We start from the raw sequence: 18,208 nt of genomic DNA, 5'->3' as shown, positions 1-18,208 counted from the left end.
ATGTATGGTGGAGGTTGGGATGACCTTTACTTCTTCTTAATCCAGACATCCGTCTTGACCCTGCAGTATGGGTGGGTCATTTTTCCTCCAGGCATTGCAAATGAATGTTTACTGTAAGCTTCCCAGGTGGTGCTAAAGAACCCACCTGACAATACAGGAGACTTAAGAGACGCAGGTTTGATCCCTGGGTCGGGAAGATCCCCTGGAAGAGGGCCTGGCAACACATTCCAGTATTCTCTCCTGGAGAATCCCATGGACAGAGGAGCCTGGTGAGCTCCAGTCTGTAGGGTCGCATAGAGTTGGACACGACTGAAGTGACTTAGCACACACGGACAACCATATGTGTGAGCCTCTGTTTTCTGAACTCCGTTCTGCTGGCTCGGTGAATACTTCAGGGATGAATAGTAGATGCCCTGGGCCTCACATGCTCCTGAAGAAGATGGAGGTTCTGAGCTTTTGCCTTCTGAGGAGCTCCTGTGTTTTCTCGGCTGAATCATTTGGTTCATATCTGCCCTTTGCTGACTTCTTCCATGTATGTGTGTGCTTAGCCGCTCAGTCGTGTCTGACTCTTGCGATCCCCGTAGACCTTAGCCATAGATACAATTAACTGGCTGACAAAATTATCAAGATAGCAGAGGCTTCCATAACATACACCACCTTCCAGGTTCTCCTCTAAATATGCTTTAACTCATTTAATCTTTACACAAAGACACGATGTAATTACTACTATTGTTTTGCTTCTGAACTGGGGCTCCAAGACCACATGGGTGGTACATACAAGATCTGGAATTTGAACCCAGGGGTTCAGCCCTGGAGACCATGCTCCTAAGCACAGTGCAGGGCTTGCTTTCAGCCAACAGCAGGAAGTGAAATGGTAGAGGTCACAGTCACCCTGGCCTAGGAATAAAGACATCTGAGCTCTTATCTTGGGTTCTATTAATACATCTACTGGATGGACGTTTTGGACACATCGATTAATCTCCTTGAACTAGTTTCCTCAACTAGAAAGTGAGAAAGTAGAGTGTTATTTTCGGCTCTGACATTTTACAATATCGTCTTTTTGGAAGATTCCTAGAAAGACTGTGGCGTTTTTGGAGAGGAGACTGGTGTATAATGGAGACTAGGGTAGAGACACAGATGGGGGAGGAGCACAGAGGGAGTGGTGAGGGCTGGCTTGAAGTGGGGAAGGAGGTGGGGAGGCGGGGGCAGTGGGAGAGAGAGAGGAGGGAAAGTCCCAGCCCTCCAACCTGTCTTTTCCCATCTGCTTACCCCCTTCAAGGACCCTCCAACCCAGCCTATCAGGTTACACGATGGAGGGGGTGGTGAGGCCTAGGGGCTAAGTTTTCTAATTGACCTGCCTCCTGGGAATTTGTTTGAGAGGCTCCTGTTTGTTCCCAAGGCCATGGTCCCTGTGTGAGTCTCCTGGGGGGCAGTTTCTCTGCCCAGAGCTGGCTAATTGTTCACCCACCGTGTTCACTCTCTGGTGAAAATCACACCAGACTCTTCCACATAGACACCAGAGGTCCATGGGGTTGTCTCGTGACCTTGGAGGCCCTCACAATCCAAGGCTGGGGGCCTGGGACAGTCTTTTATCATTAACTTCTGGACAGGGACATTTGGTAGTGGTAGTGGTGGGGGAAGAGGAATGGTTAAAAGGTAACTTAGAAATGCCACACAAAGGCATTTTAGACACATTTTATTTTAGACAAATTTAGAAAAGTCAGATACACACAAAAAAGAAGACTGAAAAAGTGATCTGTAAGCACTTAATCCAGAGATAACTGTAGATCTTTGTAGATCTTTCCCTCTGTCTCTCTATGTGTGATATGTGTGTATGTGTGTTTATGTGTGTGTGCTAAGTTGCTTCAGCCATGTCCAACTCTGTGACCCCGTGGCCTCTAGCTCACCAGGCTCCTCTGTCCTTGGGATTCTCCAGGCAAGGATTATTGCAGTGCGTTAGCATGTCCTCCTCCAGGGGATCTTCCCAACCCAGGGACTGAATCTGCATCTCTTCTGCGTTAGCAGCCAGGTTCTTTACCACTGATGCTACTTGGGAAGCCTATATATATATATATATATATACATATATATATATATATATATAGTGCATACATACAAGCATACATATATATATTAAAAAATAGATTATACTCTTCTGGAGCTAGATTTTTAAATTTGGCAATATGTTGTAAGCATTTCCTCAATCACTCAACATGTTTTATCATTTTTAATAGTTGCATGACAAGCCATAGGAGATAGTTTCCCATGTTTGCTATTATACATTGATGAACATCCTTATTCACACATTTTCGAATGTGTGAATTTCCTTAGGAAATTTTTTGAAAATACTAGAATAAATATGCCCTTGTGATTTTGAAAGATAATAAAGTTCTTAATCCTGTCCTTGTCATTACCAATAAATATGTATATGGTACTACTAACATTAAAAATTATCTTTTAATTGAATGCTTTAGAGATTACCAGCTCTCTCAAGGCCATCTCATTTAATTTTCTGAGTGGTGTATATCTATTAGGTCCATTTATTCCCATTTTACAGCTGTGAAAATTGAGGCCTTAGGAGGGAAAATGACTCCTCCAGGTCACCCAACCTAGAAAGGGATAGGAAGCATGTCTGAGTCCCATCCACTCTGCTGGGCTCCTTGCACCCAGCAGGGCCTGTGAGCCCTCCCAGAAAGAGGCCTCTGCTTGCCAGTGCTCTGGACAGGTCCCAGCAAATGGGCTGAAGATTGACACCTGTCAAAGGAGAAACCCAGGTAATGCCTGCTGGGGCATCGGAGCAGCCTTCCTGGAGCTGAGCCTCCAAGTGGGGAGAGAGGGAGCCACAGAAGAGAGCAGAGAACACGCAGGCAGGGCGCATGGTGTGAGCAGAGGGCTAAGTCCGGGAAACCCGACGCCCCTCCCTCCGCTTGCTCAGGCCCCTGGGCTGAGATCAGCTTACAGGAGGCCTGTTCCAGCACCTTTGCCAGACACGGACAGTAAATGCGCAGTGTCAGAGGCCATGGGATAATAATGGAAGTTTCATTTTCTGTTAAGCAGCCTTGTGTATATTTATTTTATTTATTTATTTTTTCCTTGTGTATATTTAAATCATTTCATTATACAGATAGAAATATTTTCCTGATTTCTTCTTTTTGCCTTACAATGGTAATAGCCTTTTCCCTGATTATAAGAATAGTATCTACTCAATTGTAAAAAGTAAAAAGTTTACACAATACAGAGCATAAAGATACAAACAAAGGCAAGAAGAGGACCCTCCCTATCCTGAGATAACTGTTTAGCGTCCCAGTATTCAGACTCTCTCTGGGTGCACAGACTCAGGGGATTTTCCTTCACAGTTTTACATATAGGAGATGGAGCCAAACACATTCTTCTAGTGCATACTTCCCCACTCAGCAATCTGTCTTGGACCCCTTCCCTTGTCATTATGTATGGATTTGCATCATTATTTTTATTTATTTTTGTTGAATCTGACCTACATTAATTCAAAAGAGTCATATTGCCAGTGTATAAAATGTCTGTTAATATGCACAGAAATTAGGGTTTGACTCTTTTCAAAATGACAAGGGCTTTGTCAGCCTTGGTAGCCCATGAACAAGGGATCTTCCTATTTATATTTTTAAATTTATTTTTATTAGGCAAATTTTCAAGCTACTTGAAAGTAGAGAGAAACTTTCCAATACCCATCACCTGGATTCAGTAATGATCAAGATTTTGCCACATTTGCTTTGTCAATCATTTATTTTGCTGAAATATTTTAAAGCAAATCCAGTTATCTTGTCATTTTAGCCCTGCATCCCTTAGTATGCATTCCTTATAAAAAAAAAAAAAAGATACTTTTTTATGCAGCCACAATGCCAGTTCCACACCTAACAAAATGAACCTTGCTTCCCTGGAGGGTCTGTCATCAGATTTCCTGACAGTCCTCCAAACTCTCTTTTTAAATAATGGTTTTGTTTAAATCAGGAAGCAAAAAGGGAGAATACTTTTCATTCTACAGTTCTGTAAGCTCATCTAGCTAGATTATAATGACATGATTTCTTTGCACTGTGATTACTTCTATGTACGGTAACTGACACTAACATTCTGTTTAGGGTAATATCATATTTTTTTTTTAAGAAATTACATTTATTTGAATAAAATGAATGAATCAGTTTAAAGAAAAGCCATAGAAACTTAATTGCCATATGTAAAAAAGATAGCCATTGGGAATTTACTGTATGTCTCAGGGAACTCAAACAGGGGCTCTGAATCAATCTAGAAGGGTGGGATGGGGAGGGAAATGGGAGGGAGGTTCAAGAGGAAGGGGATATATGTATACCTGTGGCTGATTCATGTTGAGGTTTGACAGAAAGCAACAAAATTCTGTAAAGCAATTATCCTTCAATTAAATAATAAATAAATTAAAAAAAAATAAAAGCCATAGAATGGATGATATGCAAATACAACAACCTTCTAGAAAGTGTTTTGAGAATGGAAGATACTGCTCATCATCTTTTAAAGGACATTTAGAGTGTTTCAAATTTTTTCATTACTGAAAAGAGTACTGTAATGAATAATCTTGTATATACATAGCTCTGTGCCCCTGACTGGTTATTTTCTTAGGATGTATGCTTTAGAAGTGGAACTGCTGATTTTAAAGGCTGTGAGTCTCTTAAAAAATGAGTATGCTGTACTTAATTTAATATTTTGTTCCTATTTTTATCTTTGGTTGACTCAGGGTCCTATTGGGTGTATCAACAATTGTACCCTGATGGCCTCAGGCTTCCTGCACTTTTTCTGTTTACCTCCAGGCTATGATGGCGAAGGTTTTGCATCCACTTTTAATAGTGCTTCTGTCTCATCCTTTTCAGTACATTTTTCCTTTGTCATTCTCTCCCCACCTTTTAATTTGCTTCTTCTCAAGTACTGTGCGCTGGGAAACAGATGAGTAAGTTTGTTCCGGTTGTACCTAAATTAAGAGTAAATAGAATCTTCAGTGAGGATCTGATGGGACAAACATGAGGGAAGATTTTTCTTAGGTCCTGTTCATCCCACCTCCTTTTAAATACATCCTGCTTCGGCTCTCCAGGGCTGTTTGAAGGGTGGTGATAGTCTTAGAAGTTATTACTTCTTATGGAAGAAACCTTTACAAATGAAAAATATCATGGGTCCCTTGTGTTCCCATAGAGATTTTTCAGGATACAACACGGTTTTGCTGATTGCCTTGCTCAGTGGTAAAGAATCCACCTGCCAATGCAGGACATGCAGGTTTGATCCCTGGGTTGGGAAGATCCTCTGGAGAAGGAAATGGCAACCGTCTCCAGCATTCTTGCCTGGAAAATTCCATGGACAGAGGAGGGCAGGGAACCCTGGAAGGCTACAATCCAAGGGGTTGAAAAGACTCGGACATGACTTAGGGGCTAAACAACAACAATCCTTACACCATTTTGAGGTAGCCAGAGTTAGCATGATGACCTCTGATTTGTGGAGGAGGAATCTATGGTTCAGAGAGGCCAAGTGATTTTCCAAAGACCACACAGCTGATGGTGGCAGAGCTATGACTCAATTTTTTTCTGCTTACCACCTGGGGCAGATGCACCTGGGGGTTTGAATAATGGGTGTCTCCCGGAGAAGTGATGCTAGCAGCAAAGAACCAGTACATCATGGGGTATTTGCCCAGCCAGAGTATGAACAGGGTCCAGGGACTAGGACAGATTCACAGGAATTTGGCTTTTCTGTGACTCGAGACATCCTCAGTCAGAAGGACAGCTGGGCAGGAGTGGGGGCCAAGAACGCTAAGTCCTCATTACTACTCAGCCTCCTGGCTGTGGAAGGAGGAGCAGGTCTCCAGGAGTCCCTGAGCAGGGTCCCAGAGCCGTCCCAGCTGTGTGCTCTGAGCCAGGAAACACCCCACCTCTGAGCCTCAGTTGAAAAGGGGGCTCAGACCCATAGCAGGGGCCTTAAAACAGCAGTCCTGGGGAGGCCAACCCCCCGCCACACCTTTCCAAGGCACCTTAGTCATTGAAGCAGCTCTATGTATTGTTTTTAATTCTTAAGGTTTCATTTGAAGGATTCTGATGCCAACATTTTTTCTGAACAATTGACCAAAATGATCTTGCATGTTTCACTCTCCTTTCCTCCTGAGTGTCCACCCCTGGTTCACAGCACTTCCCCACCCCATACCGGCCTTAACGAGCCCTTGGGAGACAGTCCTGGATGCTATCCCTGCTTCCTCTCCATCCTGCTTCCTTAGTTTCCCTTTTAGCCCCTGCGCCCATCCTGCCCCTGCTCAGTTGCCTGGTGTCCTCTCTGGCCTCCCCCTCCCCTTAGCCTTGGCCCTGCACTTGGCCCTCCATGCAGCTGTGTTCACTGCAGGCAGGAGAAAGCCCAGGATGTCAGGCATTCCAGGCCCTTGGCTTCTGCCCTCTCCTCTGTGTCTAACCCAGGGGACTGTTTCGAGGTTTCTGAACACTGCCATCTCCCATGCATCTAGGGTATAAGATTCCCTTTGCCCGGAATGCTTTTTCTGTCCCTTGTCATCTTGGAGCCCCTGGACTCTTTCTGAAGACTCAGCTCAAACGTCATGTCCTCAGTGAAGCCTCCTGCAAGCACCTGCCTCAGCCAATGAGTCACTTCTGTGTCCCTGCAGTTGCTGCTAAGACTTGTCACAACACCCAGGACTGGGTTCCCTGCTCAACCCCAAGGTCTGAGATTGAAAATTTCACCCCAAGCACAGACATTCAGTGCTTCTAGCAAATCTGAGCTCAGCAAACACTTGGTGAATGGACAAATGAGTTTTCTCTGCAACCAGGGCCCCATGCCAGGTTCGGGGAGCTTGCACCTTGCCATTTGACCCTGTGAACATGTATTAATATATCCTACAATGTTGACCCCTAGAATTCTCTGACTGCAGTTTTGTTTACACAAACTTTAAAAAATACAGAATGATACAAAAACAGATGTGTTTACAACCAAAACAGGAGGCACACTCTGCCAAGCCAACTTAATGGATTAATTAAACACGGTTTACTTGGTTAAACAGGTCCTGATTTTTGTCCATTTTCAACAATATCAACTCCTTCCTAGGTAGGTTTCACAAAGAATATTTGCTTCATTGATCAATTTTTCAGGTCCTCATCAAGTTTTACAAACTGTAACAGTTTCCACTGGAATTCTCTTTTGTGGGTGTTACCTTTTTTTTTGTGGTAGATTTTAAAAACTTAATTAGCTTTTAATTTTTTAGAAGAGTTTTAGGTTCACAGCAAAATCGAATGGAAAGTACAGAGACTTCTCCCATGCTCCTCGGTCCTCACACCCGCACAACCTCCTCCACCATGGACCTCTCCCACCATGGTGGCACATTTTTCATAGCTGATGAAGCAACATTGACGCATCATCACGCTAAGTCCAGAGTTTACATTAGGGCTCACTCTTGGTGTACATCCTATGGGTTTGACCACATGTAGAATGACAGCTATCAGCTGTGATAGTACTATACAGAATAGTTTCACTATTGCACTAAAAATCCTCTCGGTTCTGTCTATTCATCCCTTTCTCCTCTGTAACTCTTGTGATAAAAATCTTATCAGAATGATTTCAATCTTTCGTTAGTTCCAAATGTACAATACATTTTAACATGTTCAATTTGAACTGTTCGCAATTGTATTTTGTGTAGGTCACTTCCATCCGTAACGATTGATTAAAAATTAATCTGTATTTATTCTTCAGGTCATTTACGTGAAAATTGTGAGGAATTTCCTACTGGTTATTCCAGGCTTCTTCTAGGAACAAAGAGGAGCCAGGTGAAAATGGAAAAGTCAGACTGTCCCTTCTCAGACCCTAATGTCACTCTCTTTACTGTGAACACGAGCTGGTCTCTATCCCACCGGAACTCAGAGGGCTTAGGTCTCTGGGAAGGTCATGGAGCTTACTCTGAGGTCAGAATTAAGACCCAAATTCAGCCAGCCTGGCTCTAAAGCTGATGCACTTTTGTTGAGCTCTTGCCCTGTCCTGTAATTCTCCCAGGAGATGACAAAATCTTGTAGAGTCCTTTGGTGGAGGGTGTCCCTCAGATTTCCATGCAAGATCGTGGATCAGACCAGACCAATCCCAAGTTGAGAGACTGGGGAGCATAGCAAAAGCTTCTTAGAAGCAGGAGACTGCCTTCTAGAACCAGTACTCCAGTTGACCTTGGGTATGACCTTATGTAAACCATTTACCTTTTCTGATTCCTGGTTTTCTTATTTGTAGGATTCATTTATCCAGTAAGTATTTGTTGGACACTACATGCCGAATGCCAGACAGTGCTATAGGTACCAAGGTTACAGCCATGAACAAAACAAAGTTCCTGACCCTATGGAGTTGACTCTGAACTAGATGGTCCAAGATGCTAGGGAGGAGTAGGGTCAAGGGGAGGGAGAGGGGCATGTTGTAGGGATACAGAATCAGTTCAGCGACAGTCTTTGGCTAAGAGCAGTTGACCATTGGGCAGGAGAAGACAGACTCCCACTGTGAAACCATCTGAGACACAAATGCCTCTAAAGATACCAAGCACCTGCATGATTTGGCCCCCTTTATCCTCTCTGGCCTCCTTGAGAGAAAATTATCTTTCAACTCACCAGCCAAGTTCTTTCCAGTCTCTCTTAGTTTGTATGCCCCAGAAGTAGGCTCTGAGGTTAGCAATTTGAGTCCTAGCAGTTGATGTGGGAGGTGATCTTAGAAAGCAGCAGAGGCAGAGCAGAGCAGTAAGGCTGAGAAAGGAAGGAAAGGAAGCCAAGTGTGTCTCATTACAGCAGCTCATTGCTGAGAGCAGTTGGAACTCGATCCTGATGGGGAATCATAAGGGTGAGGAAGCTGGAGTATTTACCCATCAACTCTTATAGGGCGTTGGCTGAAGGCTGCTCCTAGGGACAGTCACTTCCTGGCCTTTCTGATCTGTTCAAGGCACCATCCAACAGAGAGCCCTCAGGCAGAGACTTTCGGGAGTTTGCAGTAGAGCACTGTAGGTGTGTGCTGGAAAGGTAAGTGCTAATGTGAAATATGGGAGGGCTGCTGTAGGACCTCAGGACCTTTGCACTTACTGCTCCTTGGATTGGAGCAGCCTTCTCCCCAGGTCTTTGCAAGGCTGGCATCTTAGCCTTCTGCTCTTAGCATAGAGTCTCCTCCTCTGACAGACCCTCTGTAAATTAGCGTCCTATGCCACTAGGACTCTGCATCATATATTCTCATTTCTTTCTTTTGCAGTGCATGTCACAATCAGAAATCAGCTTCTGTGCTTGTTTGCAAGCACTTCTGTTATCTCCAGTGCCTAGAGAAGCATCTGTCCCATAGTTGCACTTCCAGAACTATTTTCTGCACACACATGTGCCTTGCCATCCGCAGCCAGCTAAATACAAACATAACTTTGACTCCCACTCCCAGACTTGTGGCCAGATGGGGGAGTAAAGATTGAATTTGGATTATGGGAGACATGAAGATGCTGCTCAGGTTTTCAGGTACATTGGCTAGACATCTGCTCCTTAGAAAAGTCTGACACCTGTATTGTGTTTTGGGGGACAGATGGTAGTGACATCCCAGCAGGGTAAGAGAAGCAGTGCCTGATATTGATGAAAATAGTGGAGCCTGCAAGTTCCCCGAATGATTGGATATTTTTACTACATCCCTTCTAACAGCCCACTTGTAGGTATTAAGCAGACAAGAGCCCAGTGAATGTCCTTCAAAATAAATTTCATGTCATCTTTTCTTGTGTAAAGAGGTTTATTCCATCCCTTCAAAAATCTGTAGGGTATCCTGCTTCTATTTTTTAAAACTATATTTAGTTTGCTTTGAAGATGAATAAAACGAGATGCTATTATGTTCCTTTCTTACTTTGCAGCATCCAGAAATGCCTTTGCTATTAATACTCTAGAGAAACAGATTTCTTTGATTTTTTTTTCAGTTTAGAAGATCAAAAGCTGCCAGAAATTGTTTCAGGAGAAAAACAAATCTCCGAGAAGTTGGATTTGAAATTCCGAGGGGCCAGCGCTTGTGTCCACTGTGTCAGGAGTCATGTAATGAGAGTGGTTCTAGCTGTGGCATCTGCCCTCTTTGTGTCTGTCCTCCTCTCCTAGGGAAGCCCTGCCTCAGCCTCTACTATCTGCTTTCTCTTATGAAATCATAGAATACTGGGCCTAAATTAAATTTATTGTAAATCTGAGCAGGCAGAATCATTTCCCAAAGACAGTGAGTAAAACAAATGGCTGCCAATCTTTGGAAAAACCCTCGGTGTCTTGGAGCTGAGGACTCAGATTATGGAAAGTTTTGAATGAAGGATTCAATTTCCTTTTGACGTCTGAAATGTAAGTCACATCTCTGTTTCATCACCCTTTTTCTATCATAAAGGAAGTGCCTAGACCAATTCCTTATGTTTTTTCTCCTCTCTGCCAAGAGGTCAAGTGTTCAACAACCACCTCTCTACACTTTCCTATGTACCCAAGGATGTTTGTGCTTTGGGCTGCCAAGAGGACTTGGGGACCTTCGAATGCTAATGGATGGCATTTGGGGAGAACAGAAGATCTCAGAAACTCCATCCGTAGAGGTCGGATACCTGGTAGGAGATAGAAATCAAAGAAGGGGAGAAAGTTTCGATATCACCTGTGTTGTTGCTTTGAGGTAAAACAAGAGAGACTGGATTCAAAGAAGATGATGACCACAGCATCTTCACGACACACCCATTGGAGCTGAATCCTGCAGCTGGGTCTTTCCCAGATTTCCCAATTCAGCTTCATCCTTGGATTGCACATAAATATTGAAATGATAAAATTTCAAATATATGCAATAAAATTGAGTAATGGCATAAGAAAAAAAAAGACAAAAGAAAAAAATTAATAACATCCACCATCCCACTCACTCTGCAAAATGAACAACAACACTTTGGTATTATTTTATATTTTGTGTATGATATAATATATTAGTATGTATATGTTTATACAATTACAAATATAAACAGGTATGTGTATATAAACAGGTATGTGAAAGTGAAAGTGTTAGTTGCTCATTCATGTCCAGTTCTCTGTGACTCCACGACTGTAGCCTACCAGGCGCCTCTGTCCATGGAATTCTTTGGGCAAGAATACTGGAGCGAGTTCCCATCCCCTTCTCCAGGGGTCTTCCTGACCCAGGGATTGAACCTGGATCTCCTGCATTGCATGCAGATTTTTTACCATCTGAGCCACCAGGGACGCCCATAAACACATGTTTACGGGATTTCCAGGTGGCGCTAATGGTAAGGAACCCGACTGCCAATGCAGGAGATGCAAGAGACATGGGTCTGCGCTGGGAAGATCCCCTGGAAGAAGGCATGGCAATCCGCTTCAGTATTCTTGCCTTGAGAATCCCAGGGACAGAGGAGCCTGGCAGGCTCCTTGGGGTCGCAAAGAGTTGGACACGACTGAAGTTACATAGCACACATGTACTTATATACACATTTGAACAATAAATATGTGCATGTACATACTTGTCTTGATAACTAAACATGCATATTATAGATGCCTATTTTGTGATTTGCTTTTCCTCCTGCAATGTTGTGAAAATCGTTTGTGTCTGTAAATACATATTTACATCTATATAATTTTTAAGTTTTGGGGGAGATAATTTTCGACAGTGAAAAGGTTGCAAAATAGTACAGAGAGCTCCCGTATGGCCTTCGCCAAGCTTCCCCTGATGTTAATATCTTGCACAACCATGACATGATGATCAAAACTCAGAAATTAATATTACTGAACTACAGACTTTATTTGGACTTCTCCAGTTTTCCCCCTACTATCCCCTTCTGTCCCAAGTCAGTTCAGGATCCTACATTGCATTTCATTTTGTCTTAGTGTCTCATCTGTGATAGTTCTTCAGCTTCTTATTTTTCATGACTTTGACCCTACTGAAGCATACTGGTCAGTTATTTTGCAGATGGCCTCTCAATTTGGGTTTTTCTGATGTTTTCTTATGATTGGATTGAAGTTGTATTTTTTTGGTAAGAACATCCCATGTGTTCCTCACCCATTAATCTTGAGGGGTGCATGGTGTTGTTATGTCGCCTTACTGGTGATGTTAACCTTGATTGGTTGGTTAAAGTGATGTCTGCCGGATGTCCCTCCAATGTAAAGTCATTTTTCCCTTTGCAATGAATGAATCTTGAGGGAGATACCTTGGGAGTTTGCAAATATCCTTTTTTGCTCAGTGTTAGTCTGCTGATTTTAGCATCCACCAGTGGATATAAATTGCAATAGTTATTACTGTGATAATTTAATGATGATTTTCTATCTGCTTCATTCCTTTGTTTATTAATTGAAATTCTTCAGTAAAGAGGCCAGTCCTTCCTTCTTCCTCCCTGTCTTCCCCCCATGCCAACCCCGGTCCCTCCCTTCCTTCCTTTCCTTTTCCCTCCCTTCCTTCTTTCCTTTCCTGTTGATTAATTTATTCATATTAGTATGACCCCATAGATATTTGTTCTATTTTATGGTTATAATCCAATGCTACCTTTATTTTGTTGCGCTAATTGTTTTGGTTTGAACCTCGGGAGTGCTTTCTGGTTGGTTCCTATGCCTTTTCATCAGGTCTACCTCCCACCTCCCCAAACTTCTTTTGAGCACTTTGTTACTTTCTGGCACCTGGAAGTGCTTCATGTATATACAAAGAACTGTATATTTTCTATGACCAGTCTTGGAATCAACTGGTTTTCCCAGGAGCTTTAGTTCATTTTACTGGAGAGTGATATTTAGAAATCAAGATCTGGCTAGATGTCCTCACTTGCTTCTAAGCCCATTCAGCAGACAAAGCTTGGAGATATGCATTTGGTGCACACACACACACGCGCACACACACACACACACACACATACACACACACACACACTTTTTTTCATTTCTTAAAAATATCCTGAGTTAATGCTGATACCTCTTGTTCAAATCCAACACTGCAGGGCTCATTCTAGCTTTCTCACTTTCCTTATTTTCAATTTCCTCTGACATGAGAAGCCAGGCTCTCATAATCTACAATATGTTGACGTAATTGTTCAACTAGTCTATACACATAAAGCAGTATCAGAATAGCTAACTCTTCCTGTAACAAAAATATAGTATTTGTGTACAGTTCTTTTGTCTTTGACCTAAAAATATCCAGTCAACATTTTGTTTCCCAAAGTAGGTTAGTTGTTTTTTTCTCACCCCCTTCAACGTGGTTGTATGGTTCATTTGTAATACAGTCAGCTTGACTTATTATGCTAGGTCTTCTGCTTGAGGGTACCCTCCACATGCTGAGTTTTTGAAGTTAAGTGTTAGTGTTAGTCGCCCAGTCGTGCCTGACTCTTTGCGACCCCATGGACTGCAGCCCACCAGGCTCTTCTGTCCATGAGATTTTCCAGGCAAGGATACTGGAGTGGGTTGCCATTTACATGCAGTAAAATTCACTCTTTACAGTTCTACGGCTTTTGATAAATTCATGGAGTTAATGTCCATCATTCTAGTATCATATAGAACAGGTCATTATCTGCAGCAATTTCTTCACATAGTCCCTTTATAGTAGTCCCACCAAATTGTTTCCATTTCTATATTTCTACCATTTTTTAGAATGTCATGTAAATGGAATCATACATTATGTCACTTTTGGGGTCTGACCTCCTTCACTTAACAAGTGCATTTAAAATTTGCATGCCTTCTTATGTGCATCGATTTATTTTCTTTACATTGTTGAAGAGTATTCCATATTATGGAGAAGGAAATGGCAACTCACTCCAACATTCTTGCTGGAGAATTCCATGGACAGAGCCTGGTGGGCTATAGTCCATGGGGTCACAATGAGTTGGACACAACTGACCAACTAACACTTCCACTTTCTTTCATTCCACATTATGGATGTACCACAGGTTGATTTTTTTTTTCTATTTACTAGTTGAAATATATATGTGGGTTATTTCCAGTTTTTGGCAATTACAAATAAAACTACTTTAAATATTTATGTATAGTTTTTTTGGTGTGTGGATGTAAAATTTTATTTCTCTTGCATAAATACCTGGGTATGGAAATGCTCAATCATGTTACGTGCATATTTAACTTTTGTTAAGAAATTGTCAAACTGTTTTCTGCAGTGGTTATACCACTTTGAACTCCCTTCAGCGATGTATGAAAGTTCCAGTTCTCTACATTCTCACTGATGCTTGGTATTTTCATTTCAAAATTTTAAAAACTGTGGCCATTCTATTAGACATATAAGTGGTATGTCATTGTGGTTTTAAGTTGCATTTTCCTAGTGACTAATGATGTTGAACATCTTTTCATAAGCTTACTTATCATTTCTATATCTTCTTTGGTAAGGTTTTTCTTTATATCTTTTTAACATAAGTTTATATAATCCCTAAAACATCTTTTGTTTATGTCTTTTGCCCCATTTTTAACTGCATTGTTGTTTCCATATTGCTGAGTTTTGAAAACTCTTTACATACTCTGGATACAAATCTTATGTCAGAAATGTGATTTGCAAATATTTTTTCCTACTCTGTGACCAGCATATTAATTTTCTTAACAGTGTCTTTTGCAAAACAAGTTTTTTAGTTCTAATAAGGTTTATTTATTAGATGTTTTTCTTTCATAGATTGTGCTTTTGTTAAAATATCTAAGAAATATTTGTTAACCCTAGGTCACAATGATTTTTTTCATTTTCATCTACAAATTTTATAGCTCTATATTTAAATTTAGGCATATAATCCATTTAGGATTCATTTTTGTATACAATGTAAGATTCAGATTGAGGGTTTTGGTTTGTGTTTTTTTCCCCTTGTGCTTCTTTCTTTAGGTTGAGTATTTTTAAATAAATTTCTTTTTCTTTTCTATTGATTTATAATTTATACCTCTTTTAGATTGTTTGTAGCTTCCCTAGGGTTTAAAATATGTGTTTTTAGCTAATCAGAGTCTGCTTTCAAATAACATACCATTTCATGTATGGTATAAGGACTTCCAACAGTATAGTGTTCCCAATTCCTCACTCCAATTCTTTGTACTATATGTGCATACAGTTTATATTTACATATGTTATAAACACATAACACACTGCTACTATATTTTGCCTTTGAGAGTCAGTTATCTTTTAGAACAATTAAAGTTAAGAAAAATACATTTTTTTTACCTTCTCTTTTCCATATCTTTGTTTAGAGACAAGTTTCTGTTTGATATCATAGTCCTTTGGCCTGAAGAACTTCCTTTCACTTTTCTTCTACTATAAGTGTCTTGGCAATGAATTTTCTGTTTCTGTTTCCCTGACAATGTCTTTATTTCCCTTTCATTAAAAAAAAAATTTGTGCTGGATATGGAATTCTGGGTTGACAGGTGTTTTTCTAACTTTCAGTACTTTAAAGATATCAGTTCATTATCTTCTCCTTGCATGGTTTCTGATCAGTGCTGTAATTATTATCTTATTTCCTCTGTAGCTAAAAAGTCTTTTTCTCTGGCTGTCTTCAGAATTTTCCCCCTTCCCTCTTATGTACCTAGGTAGTATATTTTGCTTTTCTTTTGACTGTATTTTACTTGGTGTTCTCTGACCTTTCTGGATCTGTAGTTTAGTGTCTGTCATTAATTTTAGAAAATTCTTAGCTTTTATTTCTTCATATATTTCCTCTGTCTCTCTTTTTTCCCCTCTTCTTAGGTGTCTGTCTGTGTCTGCCCCAGTTAAGCAAGTTCTCTTGCTTTATCTCTCCCTCTAGGCACTGTCTTTCTCCAGATTTTCAGGTGGCCGGCTGTCCTATGACCTCAGGTTTCTGATGGGTTTAAGAAATGTAGCAATCTTGCAACTTCTGTGTATTTTTTTTCTTATAAGAATAGGAATGAAGCTCTTTTCAGATCTTTCCATCTATAAGTGGAAACCAGGAATCTACAACACAATTTTAAAATAATTGCATTGTATTTTATGCATGTGTTGTGCCTTGTTAAAACTGTTTTCTATTTTTGGCATTTAGATGACTTAATATTTGCTTTTGCTGTTAGTAGTGATGAAGCAATAAATACACTTGGACATACATCTTTGTGCTCTTATTCTGAGTAGGACAAACTAGTAGAAACTGGATTGTTAGGTACATATCTTTTGAAGGATTTTATGAAATTTTGCCCAATTGTTTCTCAGGAAAGGCACCCATCCATCAGCAAAGACGAGAATGTTCATGATACAGTGTTGGACCTCTAGGGACGCTACCCCCTTGGCATGAGTGACTCTCCCTCACCACAGACATATCATTTGCTTGAATGTGCCTAACTGTGAACTTGGATTTCCTAGTTTCCATCACTGGCCAGTTTCGGCTATCTGAAGCACTGCCAGAAAGGAAAGCCTGAAGTGGGCTAGATTAAATACTGATAAACCTCAGCCCAGGCTGTGACTACAATGTGCTCTTCCAATGACTGATTAAGATATTGGAAGAGCATTTGACATTTCCTGTCTTACGAGTTCTGAACCAGTTCCAAGGCACAGACAGACCACACTCACGCAAGACTGATAGCTCAAATTGGACATGGTGGAGATTAATTTTTGATCAAGGCAACTTCTAATTATTGTGCTGGCAAATAAATAACTGAAACAATCTTGAAATATTTTTGGTGTTGGGGGATGTTGTGGTTTGGATTTTTAATTCCAAATTAAAGTATTTAATGCTTTATAAAGCAGTTGCTATTTAAACTGCCAATAATATTTAACGTGAATTTACTCACCATTTCCTATCCTCATACTGTATAATTTATAACACTAAGCCCTTTCAATACTCCAAAATGCCAGATAAACTTTTCTCATTTGCTCTTAATTTGGTCATGCAGGATAATACCAACATCTGAAGGCTCTTTAAACTGCTTTTTAAAATGCATTCCTGTGAGCGCACCCGTGCCCCCTCTGCTCCTTGTCATCATCCATAATTATTTCCAATCCAAAGCGGCCCTTAATGCACTTATTAATCTGGCATTCTCCTCAGTGTGAAGCACATTCAGCTCGATTAATTTTTAAAAACCCCCCCTTTTTATAGGGGACTGCAGATGCTTGGCTATTACTGAAAAGCTATTAGAAGTTAACACCTTTCTCTCCCTGGAGACTGGCATCGTCCTAGGCCTCCAAATGCCACCCTGTTTTGCATTATCAGCTGCTAAGACGAAGTATTAGAGTCTTTTTTTTTCCTTTTCGCTTCAGGATTGGTAATGCTATTATTAGCTAATGGCAGATTCCTGCATGGCCTGTGGATAGAGTGAGATGGTTCCTGGGCTAAAACAAACAGATTTTTAGATGTTGTGGCCTTCTCAGAGTGTGTACCTCCAGCTCTGGAATTCCTGTGCTTCCAAGTGAGACAGACAGGACTGGCCTCCTTGGGGGATGGGGAGGGGGAGAGAGAGAGAGAGAACGAGATTACGTTCTCTGTCTCCCAGTGACTCCTTCCACTTTGGATGACACCCACGGGCCTTTCCAGTCATCATGAAAACAACAGAAAACGGCTGAGATTGTTGTGTAATATAAAAAATGCAGGTTTCCTCTGTTTTCTTAGAAACTACAATAGGGACACAAGCAAAGTGATGGCTCTTGGCTTCATGAGGCCTGAGGATGCCCTGGGGGCCTGGTGGGGACCAGGAGAGGATGCTGACAGAAGATTTTGCCGAGGCCCGTTTTGGGATATCGGGTTTTACAGTGTGGGGTTATGCTTCCAGCTCACCTGCTGGGAAGTGGTAGGGACAAAGGAAGCCAACCTGTCAGAAAAGGCTGTTACTTTGGAACTGGTCACAGCCTGGGGTTCCCAGTGAGCAGGGACTTGGGGTAGGATCATGCCAGGAATCAGAGCCTCCAGTTGAGTTTCCTGGGCTCTGGGGTTGAGCTCAAACAGGCAGAGATGGCAAAAACCAACCAGACAAAGAGGATGCTGACCATGAGTATCTAATCACATGGTTTCTCTGTCCTTCTTGTATTTGGGAAAACAGGAGGCCAGGAGATGATGCTGGAGATGCTGAAAGAGAGACCATGGGTCATCCTGACTGCAGATCTTCCCAGGAGCCCCTCTGCTAAGGTGAGGAAAACCCTGGCACCCACCCATTGAGCCTGGACCTCTGACCATGCGTCCCTCCTTTGTTTTCCTGAAGCTTGGCCATTGGTCACCTTGACCTCACCTGTAGACAGTTTCCTTAGGGAATGTTCCATTAAAACATTCATAACCACAGTGCCAGGGAAG

At 41.5% G+C, this 18,208-nt stretch overlaps 1 long non-coding RNA gene across 1 annotated transcript in view; it reads left to right on the top strand.

The window, feature by feature from the left end:
* The window catches only part of LOC122446736, a 32,502-nt gene that overhangs the window by 9,228 nt on the left and 5,066 nt on the right, over positions 1–18,208 (top strand). The window contains exon 2 of the long non-coding RNA XR_006270989.1: positions 17,961–18,046. This is a non-coding gene — a long non-coding RNA (uncharacterized LOC122446736). The remainder of the gene's footprint in view (positions 1–17,960; positions 18,047–18,208) is intronic.

The sequence above is a fragment of the Cervus canadensis genome, chromosome 8, assembly GCF_019320065.1.
Source record: "Cervus canadensis isolate Bull #8, Minnesota chromosome 8, ASM1932006v1, whole genome shotgun sequence".
NCBI classification, from domain to species: Eukaryota; Metazoa; Chordata; class Mammalia; order Artiodactyla; family Cervidae; genus Cervus; species Cervus canadensis.
Note: the sequence above shows the minus strand (reverse complement) of the source record. Positions and strands in the feature narration are given on the sequence as shown.